Genomic DNA, 14,488 nt, shown 5'->3' with positions numbered 1-14,488 from the left:
TTCAGCTCCTGGCATCTTCTCCAACTGTTTTTTCACATTTTTTTTTACATGTATGGCTTTACTGATTTGGAATGTATGTTAGTCTTTGTATTGTTGTGTGAGGCTGACAGAAAATTTACTTTCATAGAACACATCTTGTTGGCAATAGAATAAGAAAAGTTGAGCTAGACAAAAGTTCTCTCAAGAAAAAAAAAACTATTGTAGTAAATAATTCCCACTGAAAATTGCCCATAATAAATGCCAAATGACTTAAGTTTTGCCAGCAAAAGGAATGTAACCTCCAGGGGTTTCCCTTCTTTTCTTTCTTTTTTTTTGAATTAAATTTAATTTTTTTAAAGTTATTTTTATTTTTTATTTTTTAACACGTGTTTTTAACTTTGGGTTACAAATTTTCTCCCTTTCTTCCTCTCCACCCACCCTCATTGAAAAGGCAAGCATCTCGATACAGGTTATAGATGTGTAGTCATGTAAAACACTTCCATAGTAATCAAATTGTGAAATACTAAGTATATTTCCCTTCATCCTACACTACCCCTCATTTATTCTATTCTCTCTTTTGACTCTGTCCCTCCTCAGAAGTGTTTGCTTCTAATTATCCCCTCCCCAAATCTGCCCTCCCCTCTATCAACCCCCTGCTCTCTTTTCCCCTTCCCCCCTCATTTTCCTAGGGTAAGGTAAGATAGATCTCCATACCCCATTGTGTATGTTATTCCCTCCTTAAGCCAAATCCTATGAGAATAAGATTACTCATTCCCTCTCACCTTCCCCCATTTCTGCTCCACTGTAAAAGCCTTTTCTTGTCTATTTCATGTGAGATAATTTACCCCATTTTACTTCTCCCTTTCTCCTTCTCCCAGTATAATCCTTTCTCATCCCTAAATTTTATTTTCCAAATATCACCCCTTCATCTTCAACTCACCCTGTGCCCTCTATCTATCTGTCTATACATACATATAATTTTTTCCCTCCCAATACCCTAATAGTGGGTATTGACATAGGACTCATGAGTTACAAATATCATCTTTCCCTGCAGGAATGTAAATAGTTCAAACTTAATAAGTCTCTTATGATTTCTCTTTCCTGTTTACCTCTTCATACTTCTCTTCAGTCTTGTATTTGAAAGTCAAATTTTATATTCAGCGCTGGTCTTTTCCTCAGGAATGCTTGAAAGTCCCCTATTTCATTGAATGACCATTTTTTACCCTGAAGGATTATACTCAGTTTTGCTGGGTAGGTGATTCTTGGCTGTAATCCTATCTCCTTTGCCTTCCAGAATATCATACTCCATGCCCTCTGGTCCCTTAATGTAGAATCTGCTAAATCTTGTGTTATCCTGATTGTGTTTCCACAATACTTGAATTGTTTCTTTCTGGCTGCCTGCAATATTTTCTCCTTCACCTGGGAACTCTGGAATTTGGCTACAACATTCTTAGGAGTTCTCCTTTGGGTATCTCTTTCAGGAGGTGATTGGTGGATTTGTTCAATTTCTACTTTGCCCTCTGGTTCTAAAATATCAGGGCAGTTTTCCTTGATAATTTCTTGAAAGATGATGTCTAGGCTCTTTTTTTGATCATGGCTTTCAGATAGTCCAATAATTTTTAAGTTCTTTCTCCTGGATCTATTTTCCAGGTCAGTTGTCTTTCCAATGAGATATTTCACATTCTCTTCTATTTTTTCATTCTTTTGTATTAGTTTTACAGTGTCTTGATTTCTCACATAGTTGCTAGCTTACAATTGCTCCATTCTAATTTTTAAGGAAATATTTTCTTCAGTGAGCTTTTGGACTTCCTTTTCCATTTGGCTAATCCTGCTTTTTAGGACACTCTTCTCTATTCCCATAATAACTTTCTTTGGTTGGATTCTTTCTCCTTTGCCTGTGCATTTTTTAAAGAGTAATAGCTTAATTTTTGTAATCACTTCCAGCCCTAGGGTATGGCGGATGGTGCCTCTTGACCCAGATCTTCATCCTTTCTTTTTTTTTTTTTTGGTGAGGCAATTGGGGTTAAGTGACTTGCCCAGGGTCACACAGCTAGTAAGTTTTTCCTCCATCCTTCTCATTTGATTTTTAAAGTCTTTTTTAAGTTCTTCAAATTCTTGTTGGGCAGGTGACCATTTGACGTTACTCTTTGGGGTAGAAGAGGGTTTCTTTGCTTCAATATCCTCCTCTGAAGATGAACCCCAATCTTCTCTATTTCCACAGTAACTTTCTATAGTTGGGTTCTTTCTCTTTTGCTACCTGAAAGCTGTGATCAAAAAAAGAATCTTGATACAATAATACAAGAAATAATTAAAGAAATGTCCTGAAGCATTAGAACAAGGGGGGAAAGTAGAAATAGAAAAAATCCATTGATCACCACTTGAAAGAGATCCTATGAAGAAAACTTACAGGAATATTATAGTCAAATTCCAAAACCCCAAGCTCAAGGAAAAAATGCTGAAAGCAACAAGAAAAAAAAATCTTACTAAAGGACTTCAGGTCTTGAAACACTATATATAGAAGAGCAAAAGCACTGGGGTCCAGCCAAAAAAAAATCATACCCAGCGAAGTTAAGCATAATCCTGAATGAAAAAAAAAAAGGACATTACATTTGATTAACTGTCAGACTTTCAAGACTTTGTAAAAAAAAAAAAAAACACCAAAAACCTGAACTTAATAGAAGATTTGACATACTAGAGCCAAGAGAAATATAAGGTACATACCAAAAACTGATTACAAGAGATTTAATCAGGACAGAAGATTTACTTTTTATATATGTAAAATGTAAAATGTATGTCTAACATTGTCATTAGTAATTGGGTAGTTCATAAGAAAGATTGGGGTAGCCCTAAGTATCATATGACTTTCAAAAGTAAAACCATTTAGGAGCATCTAAAAAGAGTAATTATTTTATATAAATGAGGAAGAATCGATACAGAGGAATTAGATGGGGGAGGAGGGTTGGTAGTTCTGGTAACCTACTTTCATCAGGAATGGGTTTAAGAGAGAACAATACATATATATCTAGAAGAGTGTAAAAGTCTAAAATCAGAAGAAATAAAATGGTAAGGGGGTGGTGAGGGAGGAGAGGACAACGAAAAGATCTCTAGAGGGGAGGGTGAGGGAATAGGTCAAAGGTGGAAATGGAAGGGTGCTTAGATCAATGGGAATGGGAGGATAATGGAGGGATCTCTGGAGGGGAGAGTGAGGGAATAAGTTATAGGGGGCTATAGAAGGGTGTTTGGACTTATGGGAATGGGAGGATAAGGGAAGCATCCTTGGAGGGGGGTAGGCTAAGTAACAGGAGGACAAGGTAGCAGGTAGAAATAAAGTAGAGGAGTCAGGAGGGATAAGAAACAAGAGAAAAAAATATATATCTGCACTTAATTGTAGTCTTGAGGGAGAGGGAAAAAAGAACAAAGTAAAAAGTGTATAGCAGAGAGCAAAAAAAAAAAAAACTTCCAAGGAAGCAAAGAAAAGATGGACAGCTCTCAATATAAAGTATAGTACAGGCTTTCTTGATACAGAAATTTATTGCTATATATTTTGAATCCTCTCTTATCTTCTGCTGTGCACATGTCTTTTTTTTTTTTGCTTTTTTTCTTTTTTTACTTTGAATTTGTTTCAGTAATTAAATTTATGATATGTTTCTTTTTCTTTTCTTTGTTGTGTATTTGAGTTTTGATGTTTGAGTCTGAAAGAAAAAAAAATTTGTTTTTAAAACTTTGAGTTCCAAATTCTCTCCCTTCCTCCCTCCCCACCCCACCCCACCTCATTGAGAAGGCAAGCAATCTGATATAGGATATAAGTGTGTGGTCATGCAAAACATATCCATAATAGTCATGTTGTGAAAGAAAACATAGACAAAAAAAACCTCAAGAAAAATAAAGCTTAAAAAAAAAGAATGCTTCAATCTGCATGTAGACACCATCAGTTCTTTCTCTAGGGATGAATAGCATTTTTCATCATAAATCCTTCAGAGTTGTCTTGCATTGTTGTATTGCAAGAATAGCTAAGTCATTCACAGTTGATCAATATTGCTGTTACTTTGTACACAGTACATTTCACTTTGCATCAGCCCATGCAAGACTTTCCAGGTTTTTCTGAGACTATCCTGTTCATCATTTGTTATAGTACAATAGTATTCCATCATAGTCACATACTTGTTCACCATTTCCCAATTGATGAGTATCCCCTCAATTTTTAATTCTTTACTTCCAGAAAAGAGCTGCTATAAATATTTTTGAACATGTAAGTCCTTTTCCTTTTTGTTTTTTATCTCTTTTGGGACACAGACCTCATAGTGGTACTGCTAGGTCAAAGGGTACGCATGATTTTATAGCCCTTTGGGCTTAGTTTCAAATTACTCTACAGAATGGTTGAATCAATTCATAACTCCACCAACAGTGCATTAATGTCTCATTTTTCCCACATCCCCTCCAACATTTGTTATTTACCTTTTTTGTCCTATTAGACAATCTAATAGGTAAGAGGTAGTACCTCAGAATTGTTTTTATTTGTATTTCTCCAATCAATAGTGAGTTATAATACTTTTTTCATACAGCTATAGATAGCCTTGATCACTTCATCTGAAAACTGATTGTATCTTTTTACCATTTATCAATTGGAGAATTGCTCTTATTTTTATAAATTTGACTCTCTATAAGTTTGGGAAATGAGGCTTTTATCAGAGATACTTCAATTTTTTTTTCACAGTTACTATTACTAATTCCCTCCAACCTATCCCCCAACACCATTTATTCTATTCTCTCTTTCCTCTCACCCTGTCCTTCCTCAAAAATGTTTTGCTTCTGACCACCCCCTCCCCCAATCTGCCCTCCTTTCTATCATCCCTCCTCCCTTATCCCCTTCCCCTCCTACTTTCCTGTAGGGTAAGATAGATTTCTATACTCAATTGAGTGTATATGTTATTCCCTCTTTGAGTCAATTCTGATGAGACTTAGATTCATTCATTCCCTTCCCCCTGCCCCATTCCCCTCCATGGTAAAAGCTTTTTCTTCTTTTATGTGACATAATTTACGCCATTCTATCTCTCCCTTTCTCTTTCTCCCAGTACATTCTTCTCTCATCCCTTAATTTTATTTTTTAGATATCATCCCTTCATATTCAACTCACATCTGTGCCCTCTGTCTGTATATACTCCTTCCAACTACCCTAATAATGAGAAAGGTCTTATGAGTTGCAAATAATCATCTTCCCATGTAGGAATGTAAACAGTTTAACCTTATTAAGTCCCTTATGATTTCCCTTTCTGTTTACCTTTTTATGCTTCTTTTGAATCTTGTATTTGAGAGTCATATTTTCTATTCTGCTCTGGTCTTTCATCAAGAATGCTTAAAAGTCCTCCATCTCACTGAATGTTCATTTTCCCCCTTAAAGGTTATACTTAGCTTTGCTGGGTAGGTAATTCTTAGTTGTAGTCTTAACTCTTTTGCCCTCCAGAATATCATATTCTAAGACCTGATCCTTGAATGCAGAAGCTGCTAAATCTTGTATAATCCTAATTGTAGCTCCATGAGACTTGAATTGTTTCTTTCTGCAATATTTTCTCCTTGACCTGGGAACTCTGAAATTTGACTATAATATTCCTGGGAGTTTTCATTTTGGGATCTCTTTCAGGAGGTGATTGGTGGATTTTTTCAATTTTTATTTTGTCCTCTGGTTCTAGAATATCAGGGCAGTTTTCCTTGGAAAATTTCTTGAAAGATGATGGCTATACTCTTTTTGTTTTTATCATGGCTTTCAGGTAGTCCAATAATTTTTAAATTATCTCTCCTGGATCTATTTTCCAGGTCCAATGACATATTTCACATTGTCTTCTGTTTTTTTCATTATTTTGGTTTTGTTTTAGCTTCCATTTGCTCCATTCTAATTTTTAAGGAAGTATTTTCTTCAGCGAGCTTTTGGACCTCCTTTTCCATTTGGCCAATTCTGCTTTTTAAGGTATTCTTCTCCTCATTGGCTTTTTGGACCTCTTTTGCCATTTGGCCTAGTTTTCTTCTTAAGGTGTTTTCTTCAGTATGTTTTTGTGTCTCCTTTACCAAGTTGTTGACTTTTTTCTCATGATTTTCTTGCATCACTCTCATTTCTTTTCCTAATTTTTCCTCTACCTCTCTTATTTGATTTTCAAAATCCTTTTTGGATCCTCCATGGCCTGAGACCAATTCATATTGTTTTTGGACGCTTTGGATGTAGGAGCTTTGACTTTGCTATCTTCTTCTGAGTGTGTTTTGATCTTCCTTGTCACCATAACTTTCTATACTCAGAGTTTTTTTCCTCTGAATTTGTTTGCTCATTTTCCCAGCCTATCACCTGACTTTTAACTCTTCCTAAGCTTCAGGGGTTTTGTGCAGCTGCTTTCAGAGCTACTTCTAAGGACCTGTAAGTTTTCAGTTCTCCCAAGGTGGTATGATCTAAGAAGAGGTGTTTACTACTCTCTGGCCCGTGCTCTGGTCTGTGAGTGACCACAACCACTCTTTTCTGCCTTGGAACTGGGTCCCCTCTCCACTGTGGCCACAAGCTCTGCTGTGCTAGTGCTCCTCCTCACCCAGGACTGTGACCTAGATCCAAGTATGGGCAAAGCAACAGAGTTCTGCCTCAGTGCTAGCAAAGAGACCCCTGTAATCTTCTGACCAGTTGTTCAACTCCCTTACCATCTGTGGGCTGAGAGCTCTGGAAGCAGTCACTGCCACTGCTGCTACTGATTCAGTCACTCCCAAGGCCTGCTTCTAGTTTGCTGGGGCTGGGGTTGTTTTGATGAGGCCTGAGCTAGACTGTGCTCCCCTCTCACACAGGTGTGAAAAACTTTTCCTGCTGACTTTCCAAGTTTTCTTTGGCATCTGTGGGCAGAGAGTTCTGGAAACAGCCACTGCTGCCAATGATTCAGTCACCCTGAGACCTGCTCTGGGTTTGCTGGGGTCTGGTCTGCTCTGGCCCAGCCTGCACAGAACCATACTCCTCTCTCACCCTGGTGCAGCAGACCTTTCCTTCCAAACTTCCAAGTCTTCTTGAAATTTGTTTCACTCTGTTTTTTTTGTGGGTTCTTCCGCAATAGAATCTGTTTAAAGTCATTTTTTAGAGGTATTTGGAAGATTTGAGGGGAGAGCTCAGGTCAGTCACAGCCTTTGCGCTGCCTCTGATTCTTTCTTTATGGTTTTTTTTGTTGTTGGTTTGTTTTTTGGAAACCTGATAACTCAATAGTTACTCTTTCCTTCATCTGTCCTCTAGGATCATAGATTTAGAGATAGAAAAAACTTAGAAGAATCAAACTTGGGACAGCTAGGTGGCACAGTGGATAGAGCACCAGCCCTGAAGTCAGGAGGACCTGAGTTCAAATCCTGCCTCAGACCAAACACTTGACACTTACTAGCTGTGTGACCCTGGGCAAGTCACTTAACCCCAATTGCCTAAAATAAAATAAAAATATTAAAAAAAAAATCAAACTTAACATCTCCAAAACAGAAATCATTATCTCTCCCCAACCAAACCATTTTCTCTTCCCAGCTTTCCTACTATTATTAAGGGTACCACAATCTTTCCAATCTAAAACTCAAATTTGACCCTGTCATCCCACCCCTTGATGAACTCCAATTGCTCCCCAGAGCCAATTACCTCCAAGATCAAATATAAAATGCTCTATTTGGCATTTAAAACCCTGTACAACCTCATCTCTTCCTACCTTTCAGGTCTTATTACAGTGTACTTCCCTCCACACCTTCTATGATCCAGAGACTATGGCCAACTTAATATTCCTCAAAAACTACACTCTGTCTCCCCTCTCCATACCTTTGTCCTGGTTGTCCTCCATGCCTGAAATGCTTTCACTCCTCATCTCTGCCTTCTGGCTTCCCTGGCTTCCTTCAAGGCTCTAGTAAATTTCCACCCTCTATAGCAGGAGTGAGGAACCTGTGGCCTTAAGACCACATGTGGCCTTCTAGGTCCTTAAGTGTGGCCTTCTGATTAAATCCAAATTTTACAGAACAAATCCTTTTATTTTTATTAATACATTTTTGTTCATCTTTTATGTTTTTATTTTATTTTTTTAAATGAACATATTTAAAATACCAAAGAATAAAATAAGTTTCAATGAAATAATCCTTCCAGATTGACCAGCACAATTAGAACATTAGTAAGTCATAAGGGCTAAATTGATGGCTGCTAAGCTCTTAGCAGCTCTTAGTTCTAGCTCCACCCCCCCCCCCGACTGGCACCACTACCACATAAGGCTGGCTGGCAAGAGTTTATGGGGGCCAAGTATGCCAGTCTGTTATCTTTTTTACAACAGTGCACTATGTTTGTGTTTCAAGTGGAATTTGTGAATAGTTGCATAGCTCAACAGTATTTCTTCATTCTGTCTGCTATACAGCCCATCATGTCAAAAAAAGACCAAGAGAACGTTGAAGGAAGAAAACAGATTTTTTTATTGAGGACTGGGAATTGCAATATTATCTTGTTTCTCCTACAGATAAGATGATTTGCTTGCTTTGTGACAGAAATTCAATGCTCATCAGCATTATAACACTCATAAGGATCACAAACATTTTAAATTAGAGGGAGATGAGTGAAAGGTTTTATTGCAGAAGTTAAAAGAGGAGAAGTCAAAGCAAAGACAATTATTTCAAATAGCAATAAGACCTGGGAAAAATACCACCAAAGCAACTTACAAAGTACCCTATATACTTGGGAAAAAAGGGAAGCCATTTTTAATGATATAGAAATTGTGAAAGAATGCATAGTTGAAGTTGTAGGATGCTTAGACGGCAATAACATTTCAAAATACAAACTACTGCCTCTTTCAAGGAGAACTATAGATGATTGGCATCATGAATTGGTCTTCAACTTAACAGAACAACTTCATGCAATACTTCAAAAGGAAAATATATATTATTCAATTGTTTTGGATGAATTAACTGATACTACTGGCTTGGGGCAGGTTTTATGCTTCATTTGGGTCATAACAGAAGATTTTCTTTGCTATGAAGAGTTGCTTGCTTTGGGCACTATTGTGAACAGAACATGAACAGATATCTTCAACAACTTTCAAGATAAATGTCATGAAGTTGGACTGGATTTGGTAAATTTTTTGAGTGTACGTACAGATGGTGCACCTTCCCCAACAGGAAAATATGAAGGATTATTGCACAGATTAAAAAAAAAAGTATTAACAGATCAAGATACTGTCATTTCTTTTCATTGTATCTTGAATCAGCAAAACTTCTGTGCTAATGCTACTATTTTAAGTGACACTTTACAACAAATTATAAGTATTATTAACTATATTCATGTAAATTCAATGCAGCATCATCAGTTTTGTAATATACTAAAGTTGAATGATGAAGAATTCAGCGTGGATTTGCCATATCATTGTAAAGTGTGTCGGCTATCACAGGGACAGGTGTTAACCAAAATTTTATCTCTGCAAGAACACATAGTTAAATTTTATGAAGAACAGAATCAGCAATGTGAATTATTGAAAGAAGATTTCTATAGGAATACTGCATTTCTGTGTGATATGTCAAATCAAAATGACTTGAATATTTCTTTGCAAGGTAAAACTGTCTATACATAACATGCAGCAAAAAAAAAAAATCCAAGCATTTCGAAAAAAAAGCTATCTTTTTTCAAAAACACTTCTTCAAAAGGAAATTTCAGGTGTACAATAACAAAGGTTATTGATGAGCCAGATGATATATGCGAATCATTTGAAGAATACACAGCAGTTATAGATCCATTAATTGGAGAATACAATGACAGGTTCACTGACTTTAAGAATCATGACATCACAGTCAAATTAGCATTTTAGCCTCACCTAGTTGATATCACCAAGGCACCTAAAGAACTACAGATGGAATTAATTGAGTTCTCAGTAGATGACATTTTGAAGTCATTGTTTGATGCTGAGAAACATCCAATTGAAATATGGAAAAATTCAGTAGAATACCCACACCTTTGGCAACTTGCCCAAAAAATGCTTTCTTGCTTTTCAACTACTTATTGCTTCAAATCTACATTCTCCTAGCTAACCCAAGTCAAGACACCCTTAAGGTCACAAATGACTGATACCCATCTAGAGGATCAAGTGAAACAGAGGACCTACATGCTGCAACCAAATATTCAAATGCTTTCCAACAAAAAGCAGATACAACAAAGTCATTAAAAGGTTAGTTAACTTTAAAATTAACAAATAGTTTTCATTTTTTGAAATTATTCAGTATACAGTAGTTAGATTTTTACAAAATAATATATATTTTTAAGTATATCTAATTGAAGTTTCTTGAATGTGGCCTTATTTGATTACAGCTAGATATCAATTTGGCTTTCCAACATTAAATGATTCCCCACCCCTGCTGTTTAGGAGTTTCCTTCCCTTCCACCACACCACTGCTACTCCCTTCCCTCCATTTGCACTGTATGTATGTTGCATGCATATAATTATGCATATTGCCCGTCCCCCCCATTAGAATGTGAACTCCTGTTCAGGGACCATGTTTTTTCCTTTCTTTATATTCCCAGCACTTAGCCCAGTACCTGGAACATAATAAGTACTTAATGAATGCTTTTGACTGATTGACTAATCCAACACTCTCATATCACAACTCTTGGAACTGAGGCTAGATGACCTATAAGCTCCCTTTCAGTTTTCACCCGTATCACAATTCTCCAGCTCCCACCCTGAGTCCCTGTTTGCTCCTGATTGGTGAGTTTTCCTGAGCCAGCCCAACCCAAACCTACCTACCATGATGTTTGCTACTCTCTGGCCATCTTCCTGCCATCTTGCTGCCCACCTACCCAATCCCTTCAGTCAGTCAACAAATATTTGTCAAATGTTTATTTTGTGCCAGTCACTATGCTAAACATCGGAGATAAGAAAAAAGTTGAAACACTGTCCTCAAGAAGCTTACATTCTAATAGGAGAGATAACGTACAAAAATCTTTGTATGATATATAAGCAGAGTAGATGGAAGGAAATTTGAGAGAGGAAGGCATTAGTAGTTACGGGGACTGGGACAGGTCCCCTGCAGAAGGCAGAATTTTAACTGAATCCCGAAGAAATCCAGAGAATCTTAAAAACTGAGATGATAGGCAGAACATTTCAGGAATAGGGGAAAGCAAGGGAGATGGAACAAAGATATGAGAGAAACTACAAGGAAGCCAGTATAGATGAACTGAAGGGTACATGAAGGGGAGTGTGGTATGAGGAGACAAGGTTCAGCAATAGAATAGAACAATTAAATCAATTTGACCATTCCCAGACAGGACATGTCAATTTACTTCCCTATGACTCCATTCACCACCCCAGTGACTTCCCTGAAATCATTCCTCCCACCATTTCCTTATATGTATTGTCTTCTCTTATCACAGATTAAGTTCTTGAAGGAAGTTAACTTTTTTGTCTTTGTTTTTGTTTTGTTTTGTTTTGTTCTGTTTTTAAATGGGGGTTTGAGAACTGATTAGCCACTCAGGCTTTGTAGTTCAGAGAAAAAAGCAAAAATTATCCTCCTCCTCTTTCTCCTCCTTCTCCTTGTCCTTTTCAAACATAAAGAGGTCAGGCCTTGGATAGAGATAAACAAAACTTAAATGATACAGCCAAACCTCTTTCTGAATTTAGGAATTTTCCTAACCAGGGATTTTGAGCTATTAGGATTCTATTAATAACTTTTTACCAGATATAAATGCCATAAAATAGAGAAAGGAACCATATAGACCTAAGGGCCATTATATTGCCTATAGGAGAAAACAAAATTAGTTACTTCTTGTAATAGTGTGTCCTGATTAAATCTACAATAAGAAAGGGGTTAGAAAAGAGAGGTCAATAACTTGAGAAAAAAATTTTTTACCCTAAACTAATCTCCCACTCCATAGTGGGAAGACAGGAAAAGATCTGCAAAGAATTCAGGGCTGCTGAACTCACCTATCGCCCCCCCTGCCTCCCATTAACCCCCATTGAACATGTAAGTAGGAGGGAGCAAAAATGATCCAATGCCAGTGGGCTAACTCCACAGCCCAAAGCAAAACCCAACAACATTACATTTGCATTCCCAGCACAATGCCTCGTAATAATAAGCACTTAAATCTTTTTTTTCATTCATTTTATCTTTTTTTTAAAGCTCAGTTTGGCCTTGTACTATTGAATATTTGCATCAATGGCTTAAAAAAAGGCATTGAAGGCATGCTTATAAATTTTCAGATGATACAAAACTGGGAGGAACAGATAACACACTGGATGACAGTTGCCAAGATCCAAAAAGATCTTTATGGATTAGAATACTATGCTGAACTATAATAAGAAGAAACTTAATGAGGATAAATGTAAAGTTTTTAGTTTGTACGAAATTGGAAAGATAATATAGACAGCAATTTGCCTGAAAGGCCATCTCGATGTTTTGATGAATGGAAAGAACACTATTAATCAGGAGCATGATATGGCAGCAATGAAAGCTAAAATGAAATCTTAAGCTACCTCATGCATTCAACATAGTGTCCAGGAATAAGCAGGTAATAGTCTTTCTGAACTCTGCTCTACTCAGACTCCATATAGAGTATTGTGTCCAGCTCTTGGCGCCATTTGGAAGGACATTGATAAGCAGGAAAGCATCTAGCGCAGAGCAAGTAGGATGATGATAAGCCTTGAGTTAATGTTATATGAGGATTATTTGAAGGAATTAGGGATGGTTAGCATAGAGAAGATGATGACATGATAGTTATTTTCAAGTATTTGAAGAGCTATCAAATGGAAGGTGGAATTTTAGAGACAAATTTGGTTCTGACATAAGGAAAAAATTGTTAACAAATAGAGCCATTCAAAAATGGAATAGGCTGAGAGGCATTAGGTTCTCCCTTTTGGGAGATCTTCAAGCAAAGACTGGATGACCATTTGTCAAATATGTTGTAGTCTGAATTATTTTTCAGGCAAAGGTGGACTTAGATAGCCTCTATATTACTTTCCAACTCTGAAATTCTGCAATTCTGAGATGCCTTCTAAAATTGTTGTTGTTATTGTTGTTGTTCAGTCATTCAGTCATCTCCCGTTCTTCATTAGTTTGTGGACCACAGCACATCAGGCCCTTCCATCCTCCATTATTTCCCAGTCTGTCCAAGATTATGTCCGTTGCTTCCATGACACTATCTATCCATCTCATCCTCTACCGTTCCCTTCTTCTTTTCCCTTCAATCTTTCTAAAGTAGGAAATACAATATAGAGCTAGGATAGATACTATCAAATACAACCTACTTACTTTATAGAAACTGAAGCTCCTAGAGGTAAAATGACCTTCCCAGAGTGACACAGCTACTTAGTAGCAGAACCTAAACCAGAACTCAGGAATCCAAATTCCCAATCCATTGCTCTGTCCTGGCAAAGACCTGGCATATCAATTCTTTGTCTTTTATTTGTGGGATAATAATGACTTCAAGCTGGAAGGAGCAATAAGGGTTATCTATTCTGATCATCCCATTTTACCAAAGAGGAAACTGAGCTGCAGAGAAGCTGACTTACTCAGAGTTACATGCCTAGTAAGGGTTTTAGGTGGGATTTGAACCCAAATATTCCTGACTCCAAATCCAGAATGTTATCCATTAAGTCATACCACCTCTTTGTGAGCCACACCATTCCACAATGAACAGCATATCCAAATAAGTTAGAAAATAGAAGGGAAGCTACATTTGGCATCAGAGGACTTGGGTTCAAATCCTTGCTCTACCTAGGTGACCTTGGGCAAGTCACTTAATATCTCTGGGTCTCAGTTTCCTCATCTATAAAATGGAGTAATTTACCTCTGAGGTCTCTTATACCTCTAATCTGTAGTCTTATGATTCTTTAAATCTCAGAAATAATTGTAGTTTCAACATGGTGAGCGAAAAGGATTGTAGCTATAATCAAGACAGCCAGGAAATACATTTTAGGGACATTCCAAAGTACAACATTAATTAAAATGGCACAACTACATGGAAACAAGGGAATGATTTTTCCTACAAAAATCACCCAACAAGCATTTATTAAGCACTTACCATGTAGCGAGTATTATGTTAAGTGCTGGAGACAAAAAAATCTAAAATAAAAGTTCCTGTCTTCAAGATGATTACATTCTATTAGGGAACACACACATATCTAAAAATATATAAAACATATACAATACAAAATCAGATATGAGATACGCTATGCAATGGTACCAGAAAGCCTAGGGAATTTAGAGGACAGAGAATAGATTTGGACAGGTGTTTCATATTATTTTAAAGGTATTTATCAAGTTTATTTCAATTTATACATTTCATAGAAAAACAGTAGAAAACGCATCCATGCTGTATGAAAATTCAGGTCTGCACAAATTCTTCTATTTAAAGTCAAAGGGAAGTGAGGACATTATTGGCAGAAGCTGCAACTCCCAGTCTGGGGGTCTTTGCAGACACAGCTCTGGGCACACTTGGTACATTCTCCTGGGCAGCAGGAGCAGCAGCTCTTCTTGCAGGAGAAACACTGGCATGATTTGCATT

Source organism: Vombatus ursinus, unplaced genomic scaffold (assembly GCF_900497805.2).
Source record: "Vombatus ursinus unplaced genomic scaffold, bare-nosed wombat genome assembly UNPS02009573.1, whole genome shotgun sequence".
In the NCBI taxonomy this organism is placed as follows: domain Eukaryota; kingdom Metazoa; phylum Chordata; class Mammalia; order Diprotodontia; family Vombatidae; genus Vombatus; species Vombatus ursinus.
This window is presented reverse-complemented; position numbering follows the sequence as displayed.